We start from the raw sequence: 23,556 nt of genomic DNA, 5'->3' as shown, positions 1-23,556 counted from the left end.
TCCCTTCTATTCCAGTCTCCAATCGTTCGTGGAAAGAAAGATTGTCGGTATGCCTCTGTGTGGGCTCTAATCTCTCTGATTTTATCCTCATGGTCTCTTCGCGAGATATACGTAGGAGGGGGCAATATACTGCTCGACTCCTCGGTGAAGGTATGGTCTCGAAACTTCAACAAAAGCCCATACCGAGCTACTGAGCGTCTCTCTTGCAGAGTCTTCCACTGGAGTTTATCATCTACGTAACGCTTTCGAGATTACTAGATGATCCTGTAACGAAGCGTGCTGCTTTCCGTTGGATCTTCTCTATCTCTTCTATCAACCCTATCTGGTACGGAACCCACACTGGTGAGCAGTATCCAAGCAGTGGGCGAACAAGTGTACTGTAACCTACTTCCTTTGTTTTCGGACTACATTTCCTTAGCATTCTTCCAATGAATCTGTCTGGCATCTACTTTACCGACGATTAATTTTATATGGGCATTCCATTTTAAATCACTCCTAATGCCTACTCCCAGATAATTTATGGAATTAACTGCTTCTAGTTCCTGATTTGCTATATTGTAGCTAAATGATAAAGGATCTTTCTTTCTATGTATTCACAGCACATTACTCTTGTCTACATTGAGATTTAACTGCCATTCCCTGCACCATGCGTCAATTCGTTGCAGATCGTCCTGCATTTCGGTACAATTTTCCATTGTTACGACGTCCCGATATACTACTAGATTAGATGAGAGTTACATCTGCGAGACCTACGTTCCGTGTTCTATTATTGGCTGATAAAAACATATAGAATGGACGCCATATTGCACTACAGCTTTGTGAATAAAACGCCATCTTTGATGTAAACTTTCATACTGACAAAATATGCCGTTTCGACGCAATAGCACATAAAGTGTTTGTCAAAAATACATCGTCAGCACAACGTAATCTTACTCCTGAAACGTGCTACGTTGACGCAGAAGTATGAGACTTCTAAAATTACTGAAAAAGCGTTTGTCGTGGTAAATTATACTGAAAGATTTTATTTCGACCACGAACTGTATCCACAACTGGTCACCTCATATGCAGTGAACAAATATTTTACTACACGCGCCTTCTTGCGCTCCACCAGAACATGGCACTGCAAATTAATGTACGTAACAAACATGTTCAATTCGTTTAATGGTGGTTGTAATCTAAGCAGGACCAATTTGAATCTGTATAGGCTTGCATTCGATCCTCCTACTGACTAAAATATCTCCGTGTGTCTCTTTGTATGAGGCTGTGCTGAAACTACATTATCTCATGCCTTAAGGCGGAGTGTAAGATAAAAAACAAAGAAAGAACCGGGTCTGCAACCGCTTCATGTTAAACGAGGGCTCTTTTTATTGTTTTAATTATATTTCTGAACCCACAGAGAGCACGTAAAGATGCCTAGAAAAATAGTGTCTTCCTACAAATGTGAGGTCCGGTTAAGGTCTTTCGCCTGACTGCTTGCAGCCCACATAACGTAATTGTCATGCGTTCCCTTCTTCATGACAATATTCAGGTCCACATACTGCAGGGGAAATGAAGACACTCCTGTAGCATTTTCGATATGTAGCGTTTGATTATCCACCATACAGCCCGAACTTAGCTCTCTCTTATTTTCATCTCTTCCCTCACATGAACCGCTGGCTACGAAAACAGCATTTTGACATAGACGACGAGCTGCGGACCGACATAGGGAATGGATGGAAATCACTGTGACGAGGGTACTGGAACGCTGGTAGCACACTACGACTAATGTCAAAGTCAGCGCGGCGACTATGTACAGAAATAGTTGGAAAGTGTAGCTAAATGTTGTAAATAAAATTTTAATTTTCACTGTGGTTTCTTTTCGTTAGCTATCGGAGGTTAAAAACCCTGGTATAACCCAACGTTCTGATCTCTGTTGCGAGAGAACATCAGGGTGGAGTGTTTACCTCTCTTATAATGTCAATTACGATGGTAACTGAACTATTGTTTCCAGAATATGTTTGAATCCTCGTGTACATAACAACACGTGCGTGTGGCTTTTCAGTGTACCTACCATTCACGACGAAAGCGAAGTGCTGTAGAAACGTTAGCGGAAAGAACAAGGAAGTCTGTGAATGGAAGCTGCTCGACGCGCAATTCAAATACGTCAGTAGTGCATTGCTCAAGAATGGATATTCGTCCACTGGGATAAAAACAGCATTAAGACAGCGACGAAAAGATCATAGCGATGTACAGGCATCTGTACAGCCATTTAGGACGTTACTGGCCGCGTAGGAAAGGTCTTGGCGAACGGTATAACGCTGCAATCTCCAAACATAAGACACAGGTACTTCTGGGAAAAGCCAGAATTTATACGATCCCATGTAACTGTAGAGACTTGCACTTGGGCACTACTAAAAGAAAGGTAGAAAAACGGTTAGACGAAGACAAAGGTAACAGTAGAAGTTGAGAAATAGATTAGCCACTATGAAACCACTGGATTCGATTTGGCAAGACTTGGGTACTGGCAGACACAATTGCATATTAAAAGGCTATACAGAGACGTCATAGAGATTACTAAACACTCTAATACAGTACTTTTAAACGGAAGGAGGAGAATGTGAAACTGAATTATATATGGATTTAGCTCTCATCCCCACGTGATGATAGCAACAGCGAACAACCACGACAACAGCCAGTCGCACTTGAGTGTTCAAAACATGTGACGGAAAGCCTCTGAGCAGGAGCACAGAATTTCACTTCAGTCACCATGGTAAAACTTTCTTTAAAAAAATTTTCCGCAGTTGAAGACGAAACAATGGATTTCAATAGGAAACGCATCCGACCAAGACATTATAGTCCGGAATATTTTAATAATGCGACATTTGAGGCCGTGAAAGATTAAATTTTCTGATTGTTCTTGTGTTTCCTGCATTTTTTGGTCTTCTAAGAAGTAGAGAGAACATTTGAAGGGCTTATTCAATAGTGGTACAAGTCCATTTTTGTTCATTCTGAGATACAGAGTCCTAATGTTAAAAGAGCGCTGAAAAATCTGCAGTTGAGATACCAGAAATATTCAGTTATATATACTTGAATATTTCTGGTATCTCAAATACAGATTTTTTCAGCGCTCTTTTAACTTTAGGACTCTGTATCTCAGAATGAACAAAAATGGACTTGCAACACTATTTAAATAAGCCCTTCATTTTAAAACTAGCTGAAATAAGGCCGAACGTGCGTGCACAAAAGTTCGACTAAACGGCAAACAACAAATTTATTTCGTCAAAACGTTGTGGAAAACGAGCGACTTCTTTATAGTTGCAAATTCTCTGTTGTGCCTGAGGTCAAACTGACAGCATAGCGTTGCGTGTTCAGCTCCGTCTGTAGTGTGGAATGACTTGTAACTGAAACATTTCGATTTCCAGTTTTCCCATTTCTTCAGTTGCCTGGTTTAGGCTGTCCTGCTACAGATGATTAAACAGTTAAGTCTGGTGTTTCGTGCGCAATTTTCAGACAAATTTTACTGTGGTCAGCCGCGCGCGGTCTGGGGCGCCTTGTCACGGACCGCGCGGCTCCCCCCCCCCCCCCCCCCCCCGCCCCCCGTCGAAGGTTCGAGTCCTCCCTGAGGTTATTTTAAGTTAGATTAAGTAGTGCGTAAGGTTAGGGACCGATGACCTCAGCAGTTTAGTCCCGTAATACCTTACTACAAATTTCTGAATTTTTTTTATGTGGTCACCCGGTATAAATCTCCGGAAAAAAGTACACTCTTGCAAAAATACATAGAAACGATTTGTTAAGAATTTTGGACCTTACGTTCCAATTCGGTGACCGTAACACCAGTCGTGTACGACTAGGCAGTTGCCCTGGTGGATGACGAGGTGTCAGGAATGCCAGACATTTGCCCTCGCGTATCATGTTTATTCAGGCGGTTCTGTATTTTGGCTTACAAATCAACAGTTGTCGTGTTACCTTCGAAGAAGTGCTCCGGTGCGGACTACGTGTGGGGAAAGAATTTGCGGCCGCATGCGCAGGAGTGCGGTGGTTTCGTTGCAGGAGGCGCGTGACCGACCTGCTAAGAGGTGCTCTCCGGGCTCGGGTATGCAGATCTCATTAGCCTTAATCAGTCACGCGCACTTTTGTTTCCAAGTTTGCACCGAAGCATACTGAGCAGCAAAGCGTACTTTCAAAAACCTTGTTGCAAGCGCAGATAGCAAACGGTGTTGCAACAGGAGAATACGTCATGTAGTGATGTAGTTCTGCCGTAACAGAGAACAGTGGAGAAACCGCACACTGCTTGTTAACAGCAACAAGAAAACAGTCTTTCTGCACAACAAAATACACTGCTGGCCATTAAAATTGCTATACCAAGAAGAAATGCAGATAATAAACGGGTATTCATTGGACAAATATATTATACTAGAACTGATACGTGATTACATTTTCACGCAATTTGGGTGCACGGTTCCGGAGAAATCAGTACCCAGAACAACCACCTCTGGCCGTAGTAACGGCCTTGATACGCCTCGGCATTGAGTCGAACTGAGCTTGGATGGCGTGTACAGGTACAGGTGTCCAAGCAGCTTCAACACGATACCACAGTTCATCAAGAGTAGTGACTGGCGTATTGTGGCGAGCCAGTTGCTCGGCCACCATTGACCAGACGTTTCCAATTGAGGAGAGATCTGGAGAATGTGCTGGCCAGGGCAGCAGTCGCACATTTTCTGTATCCAGCAAGACCCGTGCATTATCTTGCTGAAATGTAGGGTTTCGCAGGGATCGATTGAAGGGTAGAGCCACGGGTCGTAATACATCTAAAATGTAACGTCCACTGTTCAAAGTGCCGTCAATGCGAACAAGAGGTGACCGAGACGTGTAACCAGTGGCACCCCATACCATCACGCCGGATGATACGCCAGTATGCCGATGACGAATACACCCTTCCAATGTGCGGTCACCGCCATGTCACCAAACACGGATGCAACCATCATGATGCTGTAAACAGAACCTGGATTCATTCGGAAAAATGACGTTTTGCCATTCGTGCACCCAGTTTCGTCATTGAGTACACCATCGCAGGCGCTTCCTGTCTGTGATGCAGCATCAAGGGTTACCAAAGCCATGGTCTCCGAGCTGATAGTCCATGCTGCTGCCAGCGTCATCGAACTGTTCGTGCAGATGGTTGTCGTCTTGAAAATGTCCCCATCTGTTGACTCAGTGATCGAGACGTGGCTGCAAGATCCGTTACAGCCATGCGAAGAAGATGCCTGTCATCTAGACTGCAAGTGATACGAGGCTGTTGGGATCCATCACGGCGTTCCGTATTACCCTCCTCAAACCACCGATTCCATATTCTGCTAACAGTCATTGGATCTCGACCAGCGCGAGCAGCAATGTCGCGATACGATTAACCGTAATCGCGATAGGTTACAATCCGACCTTTATCAAAGTCGGAAACGTGATGGTACGCATTTCTCCTTCTTACACGAGGCATCACAACAACGTTTCACCAGGCAACGCCGGTCAACTGCTGTTTGTGTATGAGATATCGGTTGGAAACTTTCCTCATGTCAGCACGTTGTAGGTGTCGCCACCGGCGCCAACCTTGTGTGAATGCTCTGAAAAGCTAATTATTTGCATATCACAGAATCTTCTTCCTGTCGGTTAAATTTCGCGTCTGTAGCACTTCATCTTCGTGGTGTAGCAATTTTAATGGCCAGTTGTGTAGCTATACTGTTAAGAGCTGATTTGGCATGCTAAAAGGTGAGGTAACCCCTCAGGGTTCTATGAAAGATTCAGCTTTTCTAAAGCATCTGTGTGATCTAAGTTTCAGCACTGCAGGTGATACAAATATTTTGTTTCCTCCATTGAACATTAGATCTACAGAGATATGCTATAAAAAAGTGGGAGGGGTTGAGGGGTGGGAGGTGACTGCACACAAGAAAATTGGACCATTAATAGTATCAACAAGCAACAAGGGGGGGGGGGGGGAGAAGCATTCAGTTCATCTCTTATTCCCAGGAGTGTGAGCGAGATAACTGCAGAATTAAGCAACGAGCTGCAAAATCGTGTCAAGGGTCACACGATTAGCCTAAAAAGGTAGAAATAATACATGTTGGAGGCCTAGTTCAGCTTGCAGTTTGAATACCTAAGGAAGATACATTATCCAGTAGGGTAGTTGGGGATAAAGCCCCGAGTGGGATGAAAACTCGCTCAGAGTTTTTGAACTGACCGCCATCGATTCAGGAGTTGACCACCAAGTGACAGGTTTGTCTTATTGTAACTTACTGATAGTGTTACATGAAAGTTCGTCCCTGCAGGTCACTCCAGGGATAAGTTAATGAGATATGTTTTTCACCACTTACATGTACTTACTTACATGGACACTGTATGATGTAGCGTTCGGAAAGAAGAATAACGAATTACTCGTTGACACTAAAACATTTACGCTTCACTTTCGAGAGGAATTAATTCTTTCAGCTGGTGTCCAAATTTAAAAATATCGCATTTGTCAAAAATTGGTGAAATGTGACTGCGTTTCTTACACTTGATAAACGACTATTGAATTAAGTGTGAGATATCATTTGCATGGCATACAGCTGAAGTAGTATCTACATTCAAGAAAGATGAAAGAGACAACCGTGGAAATTAAAGAATGAGAAGCCTACTCAATTCCACCTCTAAAGTGTACTCCAGGACAATAAATAATCGACTTAAGATAATAGTTGATGAAACAATAAAGGGAGAACAAGCAGGATTTAGAAAAGGTCAGTCACGGACAGATAAAATCCTCAGTCTAAGAATGGAAACTCATATTGGATTTATCGATTTCAAAGAAGCCTTCAATAAAGAAAACAGATCTAAACTATAGGAAATGTTGAACCTTAGAGAATATCCCCAGTCTTCAATTCAAATACTAAAGAGGATGTATTAATACCAAAAAGTTAAATGATATTAAATACTGGTCAAAGCGTAAGACAAGGATGTAGCATTTCAACCATATCGTTTAACTTACGCATTGACCATACCGTTAAATAACGCAAAACGCGGAAAGCCCTGGAATAAAGATAAATCAATACCAACATATGTTTTACTCTTTGTGGATGTTTCAAGTCATACAAAATAAGAGATAACGATCATAAACTTGGAAAAACTTTCAAGCAATATACCTTGGAAATTTTGGTAGTTGTACCTAGATTGAGGGCTTTTCGGAAAAATACTCAGTCCTTTCAAAGACAATTATCAACAGAAAACTCACAGAACAGATGTATAACATCCACAGACTAGGAGCAGATCTAAATTGCAATAAAGCTAGAGATATACACTGAAGCGCCAAAGAAACTGATATAGGCATGTGTATTCAATTACAGGTATGTGTAAATAGGCAGAATTCGGCGCTGCGGTCGGCAACGCCTATATAAGGCAAAAAGTATCTGGCTCAGGTGTTAGATCGGTTACTGCTGCTAATAAGGGAGTTTATCAAGATTTAAGTGAATCTGAACATGGTGTTATAGTCGGCGCGCGAGCGACAGGACACAGCAGCTCCGAGGTAGCAATGAAGTGGGAATTTTCCTGTACGACTATTTCGTGAGGGTACCGTGAATATCAGGAATCCGGTAAAAGAGAAAATCTCCCACATCGCTGCGGCCGGAAAAAGATCCTGCAAGAACGTGGCCAACAATGACTGAAGAGAATCGTTCAAAGTGACAGAAGTGCAACCCTTTCGCAAATTGCTGCAGATTTCAATGCTGGGCCATCAACAAGCATTAACGAAACATCATCGTAATTGGCTATCAAAGGTCCACTGCCGTACCCTTGATGACTGCATGACAGAAAGCTTTACGCCTCTTCTGGTCCCGTCAACACCAACATTGGACTGTTAATGACTGGATATATGTTGCCTGGTCGGTCGAGTCTCGTTTCAAATTTTATCGAGCGGATGGAAACAGCCTGATGAATCCATGGACCCTGCATGTCAGCTGAGGACTGTTCAAGTTGTTGGAGGCTCTGTAATGGTGTGGGCCGTGTGCAGATGGAGTGATATGGCACCCCTGAAACGTGACACGTACGTAAGCTTCCTTGTCTAATCAACTGCATCCATTCATGTCCATTGTGCGTTCCGATGGACTTGGGTAAATCCAGCAGGACAATTCGACACCCCACATGTCGAGAATTGCTACAGAGTGGCTCCAGGAACACTTTTCTGAGTTTAAACACTTTCGCTGGCCACCAAACTCCCTTCACATGAATATTATTGGGCATATCTGAGATGACTTGCAGCGTGCTGCTCAGAAGAGATCTCTATCCCCTTGTACTCTTACGATTTATGGACAGTCCTGTAGGACTCGTGGTGTCAATTCCTTCCAGCACTACTTCAGACATAAGTAGAGTCCAGGCACGTCGTGTTTCGGCACGTCTCCGTGCTCTACACGATATTAGGCAGGTGTACCAGTTTCTTTGGCTCTTCAGTGCAGAAACAAGGAATTAAAGGAAGCATTTTGCTTAGTTCCTGAAGTGGAGGAAAAGAAGAAGAAGAAAAGTGCACAGCAAATGCCGACCAACGCACTATTAAGCAAGAGGTAATCAGCTTATGAATGTGCAACAGTGCCTTCCCCACTGATCATCTGTCTGGCTTTCTCAAAATCTGAAAGTGGGTGGCAAGCGCCGAGGCACTCACGTGCTAGCGTCTTATTTGCGGGGGGCTCACGAGCAAGAGTCAACGCTCTCACGGGGGGGGGGGGGGGGATCACGAACGAGCATCAACGCCGCAGCAAGTTTCATGAGCGGGCTTCAACGCTCCTACGGGGGGCTTACGAGCGAGTGTCAGCGCTCTCGTGGGAGGCTTACGAATCTATATCTACATCTACATTTATACTCCGCAAGCCACCCAACGGTGTGTGGTGGAGGGCACTTTACGTGCCACTGTCATTACCTCCCTTTCCTGTTCCAGTCGCGTATGGTTCGCGAGAAGAACGAGTGCCGGAAAGCCTCCGTGCGCGCTCGAATCTCTCTAATTTTACACTCGTGATCTCCTCGGGAGGTATAAGTAGGGGGAAGCAATATATTCGATACCTCATCCAGAAAAGCACGCTCTCGAAACCTGGACAGCAAGCTACACCGCGATGCAGAGCGCCTCTCTTGCAGAGTCTGCCACTTGATTTTGCTAAACATCTCCGTAACGCTATCACGCTTACCAAATACCCCTGTGACGAAACGCGCCGCTCTTCTTTGGATCTTGTCTATCTCCTCTGTCAACCCAACCTGGTACAGATCCCACACTGATGAGCAATATTCAAGTATAGGACGAACGAGTGATTTGCAAGCCACCTCCTTTGTTGATGGACTACATTTTCTAAGGACTCTCCCAATGAATCTCAACCTGGCACCCGCCTTACCAACAATTAATTTTATATGATCATTGCACTTCAAATCGTTCCTTACGCATGTTGTTGTTGTTGTTGTTGTTGTGGTCTTCAGTCCAGACACTGGTTTGATGCAGCCCTCCACGCCACTCTATCTTGGGCAAGCTTCTTCATCTCCCAGTGCCTACCGCAACCTACATCCTTCTGAATCTGCTTAGTGTATTCATCTCTTGGTCTCCCTCTACGATTTTTACCCTCCACGCTGCCCTCCAGTACTAAATTGATGATCACTTGATGCCTCAGAACATGTCCTACCAACCGATCCCTTCTTCTAGTCAAGTTGTGCCACAAACGTCTCTTCTCCCCAATCCTATTCAATACCTCCTCAGCCCGCATCTCGTGGTCGTGCGGTAGCGTTCTCGCTCCCCACGCCCGGGATCCCGGGTTCGATTCCCGGCGGGGTCAGGGATTTTCTCTGCCTCGTGATGGCTGGGTGTTGTGTGCTGTCCTTAGGTTAGTTAGGTTTAAGTAGTTCTAAGTTCTAGGGGACTGATGACCATAGATGTTAAGTCCCATAGAGCTCAGAGCCAATACCTCCTCATTAGTTATGTGATCTACCCATCTAATCTTCAGCATTCTTCTGTAGCACCACATTACGAAAGCTTCTATTCTCTTCTTGTCCACTATTTATCGTCCATGTTTCACTTCCATACATGGCTACACTCCATACAAATACTTTCAGAAATGATTTCCTGACACTTAAATCTATACTCGATGTTAACAAATTTCTCTTCTTCAGAAACGCTTTCCTTGCCATTGCCAGTCTACATTTTATGTCCTCTCTACTTCGACAATCATCAGTTTTTTTGCTCCCCAAATTGCAAAACTCCTTTACTACTTTAAGTGTCCCATTTCCTAATCTAATTCCCTCAGCATAGCCCGACTTAATTCGACTACATTCCATTATCCTTGTTTTGCTTTTGTTGATGTTCATCTTATATCCTCCTTTCAAGACACTATCCATTCCATTCAACTGCTCTTCCAAGTCCTTTGCTGTCTCTGACAGAATTACAATGTCATCGGCGAACCTCAAAGTTTTTATTTCTTCTCCATGGATTTTAATGCCTACTCCAAACTTTTCTTTCGTTCCCTTTACTGCTTGCTCAATATACAGATAGAATAACATCGGGGATAGGCTACAACCCTGTCTCACTCCCTTCCCAACCACTGCTTCCCTTTCATGTCCCTCTACTCTTATAACTGCCATCTGGTTTCTGTACAAATTGTAAATAGCCTTTCGCTCCCGGTATTTTACCCCTGCCACCTTCAGAATTTGAAAGAGAGTATTCCAGTCAACATTGTCAAAAGCTTTCTCTAAGTCTACAAATGCTAGAAAAGTAGGTTTGCCGTTCCTTAATCTAGCTTCTAAGATAAGTCGTAGGGTCAGTATTGCCTCACGTGTTCCAACATTTCTACGGAATCCAAACTGATCTTCCCCGAGGTCGGCTTCTACTAGTTTTTCCATTCGTCTGTAAAGAATTCGCGTTAGTATTTTGCAGCTGTGACTCATTAAACTGATATTTCGGTAATTTTCACATCTGTCAACACCTTCTTTCTTTGGGATTGGAATTATTATATTCTTCTTGAAGTCTGAGGGTATTTCGCCTGTCTCATACATCTTGCTCACCAGATGGTAGAGTTTTGTCAGGACTGGCTCTCCCAAGGCCGTCAGTAGTTCTAATGGAATGTTGTCTACTCTGGGGGCCTTGTTTCGACTCAGGTCTTTCAGTGCTCTGTCAAACTCTTCACGCAGTATCGTATCTCCCATTTCATCTTCATCTACATCCTCTTCCATTTCCATAATATTGTCTTCAAGTACATCGCCCTTGTATAGACCCTCTATATACTCCTTCCACCTTTCTGCTTTCCCTTCTTTGCTTAGAACTGGGTTTCCATCTGAGCTCTTCATATTCATGCAAGTGGTCCTCCTTTCTCCAAATGTCTCTTTAATTTTCCTGTAGGCAGTATCTATCCTATCCCTAGTGAGATAAGCCTCTACATCCTTACATTTGTCCTCTAGCCATCCCTGCTTAGCCATTTTGCACTTCCTGTCGATCTCATTTTTGAGACGTTTGTATTCCTTTTTGCTTGCTTCATTTACTGCATTTTTATATTTTCTCCTTTCATCAATTAAATTCAATATTTCTTCTGTTACCCATGATTTCTACTAGCCCTCGCCTTTTTACCTACTTGATGCTCTGCTGCCTTCACTACTTCATCCCTCAGAGCTACCCTTTCTTCTTCTACTGTATTTCTTTCCCCCATTCCTGTCAATTGTTCCCTTGCGCTCTCCCTGAAACTCTGTACAACCTCTGGTTCTTTCAGTTTATCCAGGTCCTATCTCCTTAAATTCCCACCTTTTTGCAGTTTCTTCAGTTTTAATCTACAGATCATAACCAATAGATTGTGGTCAGAGTCCACATCTGCCCCTGGAAATGTCTTACAATTTAAAACCTGGTTCCTAAATCTCTGTCTTACCATTATATAATCTATCTGAAACCTTTTAGTATCTCCAGGGTTCTTCCATGTATACAACCTTCTTTCATGATTCTTGAACCAAGTGTTAGCTATGATTAAGTTATGCTCTGTGCAAAATTCTACCAGGCTGCTTCCTCTTTAATTTCTTAGCCCCAATCCATATTCACCTACTACGTTTCCTTCTCTCCTTTTTCCCACTACCGAATTCGTCACCCATGACTATTAAATTTTCGTCTCCCTTCACTATCTGAATAATTTCTTTTATTTCATCATACATTTCTTCAATTTCTTCGTCATCTGGAGAGCTAGTTGGCATATAAACTTGTAGTATTGTAGTAGGCGTGGGCTTCGTATCTATCTTTGCCACAATAATGCGTTCACTATGCTGTTTGTGGTAGCTTACCCGCATTCCTATTTTCCTATTCATTATTAAACCCACTCCTGCATTACCCCTATTTGATTTTGTGTTTATAACCCTGTAGTCACCTGACCAGAAGTCTTGTTCCTCCTGCCACCGAACTTCACTAATTCCCACTATATCTAACTTTAACCTATCCATTTCCATTTTTAAATTTTCTAACCTACCTGCCAGATTAAGGGATCTGACATTCCACGCTCCGATCCGTAGAACGCCAGTTTTCTTTCTTCTGATAACGACATCCTCTTGAGTAGTCCCCGCCCGGAGATCCGAATGGGGGACTATTTTACCTCCGGAATATTTTAGCCAAGAGGACGCCATCATCATTTAACCATACAGTAAAGCTGCATGCCCTCGGGAAAAATTACGGCCGTAGTTTCCCCTTGCTTTCAGCCGTTCGCAGTACCAGCACAGCAGGGCTGTATGGGTAGTGTTACAAGGCCAGATCAGTCAATCATCCAGACTGTTGCCCCTGCAACTACTGAAAAGGCTGCTGCCCCTCTTCAGGAACCACACGTTTGTCTCGCCTCTCAACAGATACCCCTCCGTTGTGGTTGCACCTACGGTACGGCTATCTGTATGACTGAGGCACGCAAGCCTCCCCACCAACGGCAAGGTCCATGGTTCATGGGGCATACTCCCAGATATACAGAAGTAACTGCTACCAGTGTTTGTTCTGCTATCATATAATCATAAAATAAAGGATCCTTCTTTCTATGTAATCGCTGGCCGAAGTGGCCGAGCGTTTCTAGGCGCTACAGTCTGGAACCGCGCGACTGCTACAGTCGCAGGTTCGAATCCTGCCTCGGGCATGAATGTGTGTGATGTGCTTAGGCTAGTTAAGGTTAAGTAGTTCTAAGTTCTAGGGGGCTGATGACCTCAGAAGTTAAGTCCCATAGTGCTCAGAAACATTTGAACCATTTTTTTTCTATTTATTCGCAATACATTACTTTTATCTATGTTAAGGGGCAGTTGCCACTCCCTGCACCAAGTGCCTATCCACTGCAGATGTTCCTGCATTTCGCTGCAATTTTCTAATGCTGCAACTTCTCTGTATACTACAGCACCATCCGCGAAAAGCCGCATGGAACTTCCGACGCTATTTACTAGGTCATTTATATATATTGTGAAAAGCAATGGTCCCATAACACTCCCTTGTGGCACGCAAGAGGTTACTTTAACGTTTGTAGACGTCTCTCCATTGAGAACAACATGCTGTGTTCTGTTTGCTAAAAACTCTCGTCAATGTGCACGTGTGGGGAGGCAGTGACACACGCTCTAGCGTTGTGCTTGCGAGTGGGTCAGTGCGATCGTTCTGCTCTCGAGCGGCTCATGAGCTCGGCAGTGTTTATGTACGAGGGCAGTTCAATAAGTAATGCAACACATTTTTTTCTGAAACAGGGGTTATTTTATTCAGCATTGAAATACGCCAGGTTATTCCCCAATCTTTTAGCTACACAACACTATTTTTGAACGTAATCTCCATTCAATGCTACGGCCTTACGCCACCTTGAAATGAGGGCCTGTATGCCTGCACGGTACCATTCCACTGGTCGATGTCGGAGCCAACGTCGTGCTGCATCAATAACTTCTTCATCATCCGCGTAGTGCCTCCCACGGATTGCGTCCTTCATTGCGCCAAACATATGGAAATCCGACTGTGCGAGATCGGGGCTGTAGGGTGCATGAGGAAGAACAGTCCACTGAAGTTTTGTGAGCTCCTCTCGGGTGCGAAGATTTGTGTGAGGTCTTGCGTTGTCATGAAGAAGGAGAAGTTCGTTCAGATTTTTGTGCCTACGAACACGCTGAAGTCGTTTCTTCAATTTCTGAAGAGTAGCACAATACACTTCAGAGTTGATCGTTTGACCATGGGGAAGGACATCGAACAGAATAACCCCTTCAGCGTCCCAGAAGACTGTATCCATGACTTTACCGGCTGAGGGTATGGCTTTAAACTTTTTCTTGGTAGGGGAGTGGGTGTGGCGCCACTCCATTGATTGCCGTTTTGTTTCAGGTTCGAAGTGATGAACCCATGTTTCATCGCCTGTAACAATCTTTGACAAGAAATTGTCACCCTCAGCCACATGACGAGCAAGCAATTCCACACAGATGGTTCTCCTTTGCTCTTTATGGTGTTCGGTTAGACAACGAGGGACCCAGCGGGAACAAACCTTTGAATATCCCAACTGGTGAACAATTGTGACAGCACTACCAACAGAGATGTCAAGTTGAGCACTGAGTTGTTTGATGGTGATCCGTCGATCATCTCGAACGAGTGTGTTCGCACGCTCCGCCATTGCAGGAGTCACAGCTGTGCACGGCCGGCCCGCACGCGGGAGATCAGACAGTCTTGCTTGACCTTGCGGCGATGATGACACACGCTTTGCCCAACGACTCACCGTGCTTTTGTCCACTGCCAGATCACCGTAGACATTCTGCAAGCGCCTATGAATATGAGATGCCCTGGTTTTCCGCCAAAAGAAACTCGATCACTGCCCGTTGTTTGCAACGCACATCCGTTACAGACGCCATTTTAACAGCTCCGTACAGCGCTGCCACCCGTCGGAAGTCAATGAAACTATACGAGACGAAGCGGCAATGTTTGAAAATATTCCACAAGAAATTTCCGGTTTTTTCAACCAAAATTGGCCGAGAAAAAAAATGTGTTGCATTACTTATTGAACTGCCCTCGTATGTAAGCCCCCCGTTAGAGTGTTGAAGGCCGTCCGTGAACCTTCCAGCGGGCGCGTTTACGCTCGCTCGTGTGCCCCCCCGCAAGCTCGACGCTCGCTCGTGAGCCCCTCGGCGCTTGCCATCCACTTTCAGTTTTCGAGAAAGCAAGACAGATGATCAGTGGGGAAGGCACTGTTACGCATTCATACGCTTATTACCTCTTGCTTAATAGCACGTTGGTCGACATTTGATGTGCGCTTTTCGTCTTCTTCTTTTCTTCTTCTTCTTCTTTTCCTCCACTTCAGGAACTAAGCAAAATGCTTCCTTTAATTCCTTGTTTCTGCACCGAAGAGCCAAAGAAACTGGTACACCTGCCTAATATCGTGTAGGGCACGGAGACGTGCCGAAACAGGACGTGCCTGGACACGTCTCATGTCTGAAGTAGTGCTGGAGGGAATTTGACACCATGAGTCCTGCAGGATTGTCCATAAATCCGTAAGAGTACGAGAGGCTGGAGATCTCTTCTGAGCAGCACGCTGCAAGTCATCTCAGACATCACCAATAATGTTCTTGTGCAGGAAGTTTGGTGGCGAGCCAAAGCGTTTAAACTCAGAAGAAGTCGCCACTCCTCCGACTGCGTCAGCCGGTCAGCTGGTGGCCCCTGCTGGTGCTGGTGTCAGCGACGGCGCTGCTCGCAAGTGAAACTTCCCGGCTGCGTGGGAACCGAACGTCTCTCGCAATTAATTTAATTGCCGCGGGCCTGGCGGCCGACGGCGCCAGCCGGCCTGGGTCCCCAGGGTCAGGGCCGCGGGGTGACGCGAGAGCTGCGATTCGCGATGCGCCCTCCAGCCTCTGCGCGCCACTGCCGCTGTTCGATCCACACGTCACAGCCTGCTACACGCCTGGAGCCACTGTATGCTTCAAACACTCCTTCTCGTCAGTCGACTCGGAGCTCTCGTAGCTTCAGTCGTAGGCCCGACCAGAGTCAACGTGCGTGATTTTTCCAGCGGGTTTAGAGCTGAAAAAAAAAAGTAGCAGAAATGTTACTTAAATGTCTAGGTCAGCGCTTCCCAACCTTTTCAGCTGGCGGACCCCTTCTACAGTCGAAAATCCTTGGCGGACCCTTTCTACAGACGAAAATCCTTGGCGGACCCCAAGTCAATCAGGAGCACAATAACTTTAAATTTCAGAGCGAAACCCATGGGAACTGACAGCTTCTTAAGGGGCTCCGGAACGCCCTATACTTGCAATGTTAAAATAACGCTTATAAATTACATCTTTCCTCACAAAGTATTTGAGGTAGGAAGTTGAACTTTTTACAGATTATTTATTGGAACATGGGCTACAACTTAACACAGAGATTTTACAAAATTTTAGTTCAGTTATTAAAGATGATTTTTTTCAATTGTAATGAAAATTCACAACATTTTTTTGCAATTTTTTATTTATATATTCAAAAATATACAGTTTTTTGGAAAAAGGCTGTGTTAAATTATGCAGAAGGTACTGTGTAACATTTACTGAAAGTTTGAAACAAATATGTTTCGAAGATCCTTAGAAAACATGTAATTAGTATGAGAAAATAAAAGTTTTGGGAATCGAGCGACAAAGATTGGATTAACTTTTTAGTCCATTCCAGGTCCATAGGATGGATTATCTTCATCCTCTGCAAACTCCTCCTCCAGCTTCCTCTTGTTCCTCCTCCTGTTTACTCTTGCTTGTATTTCTAGACTCTTTACAGCCCTGTCTGCAGCCCAAAGGCGTTCCTTGTCTAAAGCAAGCATCGCTCGTACCATGTTAGAACCTATCTTCATTCCCATATTTCTAAATACCTTGCACCTTACAATGTTGCCATCATTGAAAGTCGCAACAGCATCGTACACACCAAAGTGAAGTGTTTCTATTCCAACAAATACAGTCTTGGGGATTCTCGACCATATAACACTATTTACACTTTCATTGGGGTTTTGAGTTTTTCCGTGAATACACTTTTTCAACAGTTCAGGTGCTGCTAAGTCTCTGAAAATAGGTTTAGCCAGAACACATACTTTATCTCACATCACTAAAATGTACCTGATGAACACGGACGTTAATAATAACACCATTTGACAGCAGTTTAACAGCGCCACAGTGGGTCACGCCCATGTAGAACACATTTCAAAAAAAAATTAAAAATAGTTGTAGTCTTCGGAATTGAATAAATTATATATCTATTAAAAGGTAATAGTCTGCAGATTCAGAAAACGCAAAAAAGTAAAAATTGAACTTTTCATGATTTTGAGCCTTTCCGGAGCCCCTTAATGCAAGTGCCATATTCCCAATGACCCCCCATCCCCCCCACCCCGAAGTATCAATAGTCTTTGGAGCTTCTTGTGATTGTTCTTCCTTTGGTCGTCCTTCCTCCTCATTCATTTCAACTGGAAACTTCCCTTGTTGTGAAGGCGATGGAGAAACCGCACCCTTCTTCAATGATCCTGACTTCAGCCACGGATCCATGTTAGAAGTAATAAACTGGTCAAAAATCGACTTTTGAAATAGGTAGCGCACTGACAAAGCAAGTTTTTTAACGATGCCTGGAGCCGCATACGTGCCACCGAGCGCTGTGATTGGTCGACAAAGCTCGCTCCGCGCATGCGTAGAAGGTTTCAGCGCATCTAGTGCCGTGAGCCGGCGCACAAACGACCCCCGTACTGTTGCGAAACAGTCGATCAGAGAAGCCGCATTCTCCAACACTAAACTGTGTATGCGTTCTCACTTAGGAACCGCAAACGTTGCTTGGGAATACGGCCTAAAGTAAAAGTACACATGTTTCACACACGAAAAAAAAAAAAAAAAAAATACACTCCTGGAAATTGAAATAAGAACACCGTGAATTCATTGTCCCAGGAAGGTGAAACTTTATTGACACATTCCTGGGGTCAGATACATCACATGATCACACTGACAGAACCACAGGCACATAGACACAGGCAACAGAGCATGCACAATGTCGGCACTAGTACACTGTATATCCACCTTTCGCAGCAATGCAGGCTGCTATTCTCCCATGGAGACGATCGTAGAGATGCTGGATGTAGTCCTGTGGAACGGCTTGCCATGCCATTTCCACCTGGCGCCTCAGTTGGACCAACGTTCGTGCTGGACGTGCAGACCGCGTGAGACGACGCTTCATCCAGTCCCAAACATGCTCAATGGGGGACAGATCCGGAGATCTTGCTGGCCAGGGTAGTTGACTTACACCTTCTAGAGCACGTTGGGTGGCACGGGATACATGCGGACGTGTATTGTCCTGTTGGAACAGCAAGTTCCCTTGCCGGTCCAGGAATGGTAGAACGATGGGTTTCAATGACGGTTTGGATGTACCGTGCACTATTCAGTGTCCCCTCGACGATCACCAGTGGTGTACGGCCAGTGTAGGAGATCGCTCCCCACACCATGATGCCGGGTGTTGGCCCTGTGTGCCTCGGTCGTATGCAGTCCTGATTGTGGCGTGCACCTGCACGGCGCCAAACACGCATACGACCATCATTGGCACCAAGGCAGAAGCGACTCTCATCGCTGAAGACGACACGTCTCCATTCGTCCCTCCATTCACGCCTGTCGCGACACCACTGGAGGCGGGCTGCACGATGTTGGGGCGTGAGCGGAAGACGGCCTAACAGTGTGCGGGACCGTAGCCCAGCTTCATGGAGACGGTTGCGAATGGTCCTCGCCGATACCCCAGGAGCAACAGTGTCCCTAATTTGCTGGGAAGTGGCGGTGCGGTCCCCTACGGCACTGCGTAGGATCCTACGGTCTTGGCGTGCATCCGTGCGTCGCTGCGGTCCGGTCCCAGGTCGACTGGCACGTGCACCTTCCGCCGACCACTGGCGACAACATCGATGTACTGTGGAGACCTCACGCCCCACGTGTTGAGCAATTCGGCGGTACGTCCACCCGGCCTCCCGCATGCCCACTATACGCCCTCGCTCAAAGTCCGTCAACTGCACATACGGTTCACGTCCACGCTGTCGCGGCATGCTACCAGTGTTAAAGACTGCGATGGAGCTCCGTATGCCACGGCAAACTGGCTGACACTGACGGCGGCGGTGCACAAATGCTGCGCAGCTAGCGCCATTCGACGGCCAACACCGCGGTTCCTGGTGTGTCCGCTGTGCCGTGCGTGTGATCGTTGCTTGTACAGCCCTTTTGCAGTGTCCGGAGCAAGTATGGTGGGTCTGACACACCGGTGTCAATGTGTTCTTTTTTCCATTTCCAGGAGTGTATGATGAATTTGATTTGCACATTTTTATTCAATAATTTTACTCATTATTTTACACGATTTAGTCAAAGGTGGGTGCGGACCCCCTAGAAAGAGCCGGCGGACCCCTAAGGGGTCCGCGGACCACATGTTGGGAAGCCCTGGTCTAGGTGATGGTGGTCACACACTGCTGGAGTGTGAGTGGCTGCACGAGTAGTTCGTCACGCGATGTTCAGTCGCTTTTTGCCTCCCGACCACCAAGTTTGTGTTCATGAACATGGTTTCAGAGTGAGCCTTTATTTCTGGAGATACAAAATCTTTTATGCCAGAAGAGATAGAGGAGGGGGGGGGGGGGGGTGAGTTTCAGAGTACAATGGGATTTCCGAAATCCGTCAAGATTTTTCTAGAAGCTCAAGTTTTCCAATGGAAATGTTTCGTGAACTAGCATGGTATTCTAAGAAAATTATACATTTTCAGAAACAGGAAAACTAGGACTACAACAAAATAACGCTGAAATTTTGAAAGGACTGTATTTTAAGATTCGAAAATTATGGCAACCTTCAATTTTGAATAAAAGTAACTTTCTGATTTCAGAAAAAAGAAGAGGTCCTTCAGAAAGATGAGACTAAGGTCTTTCAAATAATGTACGTCAATCTAAAACAATTTTGATGGTTGCTGTTGTGTTCTTCAGTCCGAAAATTGGTTTTAAGCAGCTTTCCACGCTACTTCATCCTACGCAAGCCTCTTCATATCCTAACAACTGCAACCTACATCCTCTGGAAGCTGCTAACTATAATCACTCCTTGGTCTCGTTATACAATTTTTTTCCTCCACACAGTTCCCTCTATAACAAAATTGATTACTCTTTGATGACTCAGAACGTGTATGTTCTATCAGTCGATCCTTTCTTTTAATCAAGTTGAGCCATAAATTTCTTTATTCTACAATTCGAGTCAATATGTCCTCATTAGTTCCTCGATCTAAGTAGGTAATCGTTAACGTTCTTTTGTAGAAACGCATTTCAAAAGCCTCCATTCACTTCTTGTATGATCTGCTTGTAGTTTGCGCTTCTCATACGTACAAGGCTAGACTCTAGACAAATATCTGCATAAAAGACTTCTTACAATTTAAACTTCTATTAGATGTTAAATAATTACTATTATTCAAAGAATTTTCGTGTTATAGCGAGTTCGCTTTTTGTTTCCTCCCTACTACAGCTGCAGTCAGTTACACTGCAGCCCAAAAAAAACTTATCTGTGGTTAGTGTCTCATATTGTAACGTAATTCCTTTAGCGTCGCCTAACTTAAGACTACTACATTCCATTACCACTATTTTACTTTTTATGTTCATGTTACAACTTCTCGTCAAAACATTATACATACCATTCAACTGTTCTTCCAGGTCCTGGGCCACGACTGACAGAATTGTATGTTACGCAAACCTCAAACGTTTTACTATATTGCAGTGCCTTTGTTGTTAAGAAGGCATGTCCGAAGGAAGTTTCCACCGTTCCTCTTAACAGCACAGGCACAGCAACATCGTAACTATCCGCCGAGGACGCAACTTTCAATTAAAATGTCCTCTCCTGTATGGGAATTACATAATGCTTTACTAGTACAGGTTATAGACGCACAGCTGACAACATATGGACGTTTGTTCTGGCTGTGAGTCGTGCGTGGATAGCCAAAACGATTAAGCCGAACGCTAGCGCAAAGAGGGAAATCCGGGGTTCGAGTCTCGGTTTGGCACACTTTTCATTGTCGACGTTCCCTTCCACAGCTGGTGGTTGTCCGTATTCGCAACTGCGAATACACTTCATATATCTCAAAGTTTTTGTTTTTTTCCTCCTGAACTTTAATCCCCTCTTCAAATTTGTCCTATTTTCTTTTATCGCTTGCTCAATGTACAGATTGAATAAAGTCAGCGATAGGTTACAACCCTGTCTCACTTCCTTCTCAACCACTGCTTCGCTTTCATGTCCTTCCAGACTTACTACCATTTGGTTTCTGTTCAAATTGTGTACAACCTCTGCTTCCCTGTTCTTTATCCCTGTTACCTTCAGAATTTCAAAGACCGTATTGCAGCCAAAATCTTCAAAGCTATCTCTAAACCGACAAGAGCTACAAACATAAGTTTTAATTTCCTCAGTCTATCTTATAAGTCCCAGGGTAACTATTGACTCGCGTGTTCCTACCTTCCTTCGGAATCCGAGGTGTTCCTGCACGAGGTGGGATTGTACCATTTTTTTCTATTCTATTGTAAATACTTCCTCTCAGCATTTTGCAAGCACGACTCATCAAACTATTATAAGCTGGGTCGAATTATGAAGTGCTACTGGTATTAGTAAATCGTAAATTTCGAGTATTTGTTAAAATTAAATGTTACTGAATGAACAATTTATACTCTTATTACCAACAGCCTTTCCACGAAGTAACGAGATTTAGTAAAACACAGCTTCGACAAGAATTCGGAAAGGTCATACATGCATGGTACACTGTATGTGGTACGTGTGTAAAGAAGAGTAGAAAATTATTATTTTAGGAGCGAAATTGTAACAAGTAGGCGGTATTCCATCTTGCTGCAACGGTAACTGCAAAACTAACCAGTTTCTTTGATCTGAGAAGGGAATGATGCAAGAGCAGCAGCCGTAATCTACAGAGGAAAATGCTGCTGGGAAGACCCGATCTGTTAGCTGGCTCTCACAAACGACAAATGTTCCTACGGACTGACGCGCTCTACGCGGACTTGACGGCCCCGTTAGCAGTACAAATGAGGTTTTGTAACAGCCGATAAGAGACTCCTGTTTTCAGACATCACAAATGGGTTGATAAGAAAGGTTGCAGAGTGCCAGACCGCCTTACACTGAAACATAAGTGTTTCCAGCTGCGAACAATACCACACTACAAGAAGGCTTCATAGGGGAGAAATAATATAGCCAAATAAAGCTGAAAACGTGCTTCCTCTAGGGTTATTGAAAATCTGTCGACGCTCTTGGTCATTACATACCAGCAGACGCCAGTGACAACAGAAAGCATTGAGCAGCAACCGTTAAAAGTAGATATCACCACATACTTCTTTTTTTTTCGATAACGTCTTAACACCTGCCCTATCATCCTGTTCCTTCTTTTTATAAACCTTTTTCAAATATTTCTATCGTCATACAGTCTGTGTGAACTTCATTTCTTATCTTAGCGGTTCACCAAATTCTCAACATCCTTCTATTGTACTAACTCTGAAATGCTTAGATATTTTTCTTTCTCGGTTTCCCCATAGTCCATGCGTCACTTTCATACGATGCTGAGCTCCTTACGTACTTTCTCAGAAATGTCTTCGCCAAATGAAGGCCAACATTTGATACTAATGCTTTTGGCCAGGAATAGCCTCTTGCCTGTGCTGTTTTGTTCCATCCATCATGCGCTGCTTTTTAGTTTTCAGTAATCTATTTTTCTTCCAAGGTAGCGCAATTGCTTCACTTTTATCTACTACAAGGTCCGAAATTCCGTTGTCGTTCCTCGGTAATCACATTTCCGCCACTCCTTATTTTTTTCTTCTTCCTTCGGTTTTCTTTGTTGTTACGCTCAGGAGACTGTTATTCAGCTCAACACGTCCTACAGTTCTCCCTCACTATCACTCAGGTTAGCAATGTTATCAGTAAAAGACTACATCCGTGTCTTACAACCTTTATAACCGGTTCTTACGTTTCATTCTTGATTGTGTTACGTAATGTACACTTTAAAACAAAAAAGGAAATAAAGACGCACCCCGAAGAAGTAATCAGAATGGGACGGAAATCAGAAGATGTGATGTACTTGGACAGACAAACAAATGATAACAATTTCAGAAAAATTGAACGATCTATTCAAGAGAAAGATTTGCACAAACTGAGCAAGTCAATAATACGTTGGTGCAACTCTGGCCCTTATGCAAGCTGTTATTCGGCTTGGTATTGATTTTTAGTGTTGTTGAATGTCTTCCTGACGGATATCAAGCCAGATTCTGTCCAATTGGCACTTTAGATCATCAAAATCCGAAGATGTTTGGAGGGCTTTGAACTTAACGCTTCAAGCGTTCTCAATTGGGGAGAGATACGGCGACTTTGCTGCCAAATATGGGGTTCGGAAACCACGAAAACAAGCAGTAGAAACTCTTACCGTGTGCGGGCAGATATTATATTGCTGAAATGTAAGCCCAGGATGGCTTGCCATAAAGGACAACAAAACGGGACGTAGAATATCGTCGACGTACCGCTGTGGTGCAAACGTACCGTGGATGCAAAAAAAAAAAAAAAAAAAAAAAAGAAAGAAGGGTTCTCCAGAAATGTCTTCGGCCTAGAATATCATTGACCGAAGTA

The 23,556-nt window shown here is 44.3% G+C and overlaps 1 protein-coding gene across 1 annotated transcript in view; it reads left to right on the top strand.

Annotated features, from left to right (window-relative positions):
* LOC126160490 (inter-alpha-trypsin inhibitor heavy chain H4-like) overlaps positions 1-23,556 on the top strand; it is a 216,823-nt gene that overhangs the window by 88,797 nt on the left and 104,470 nt on the right. The window lies entirely within an intron of this gene.

This window comes from Schistocerca cancellata, chromosome 2 (genome assembly GCF_023864275.1).
Source record: "Schistocerca cancellata isolate TAMUIC-IGC-003103 chromosome 2, iqSchCanc2.1, whole genome shotgun sequence".
In the NCBI taxonomy this organism is placed as follows: domain Eukaryota; kingdom Metazoa; phylum Arthropoda; class Insecta; order Orthoptera; family Acrididae; genus Schistocerca; species Schistocerca cancellata.
The sequence above is the reverse complement of the archived record's forward strand: the minus strand, read 5'-3'. Positions and strand labels throughout refer to the sequence as shown.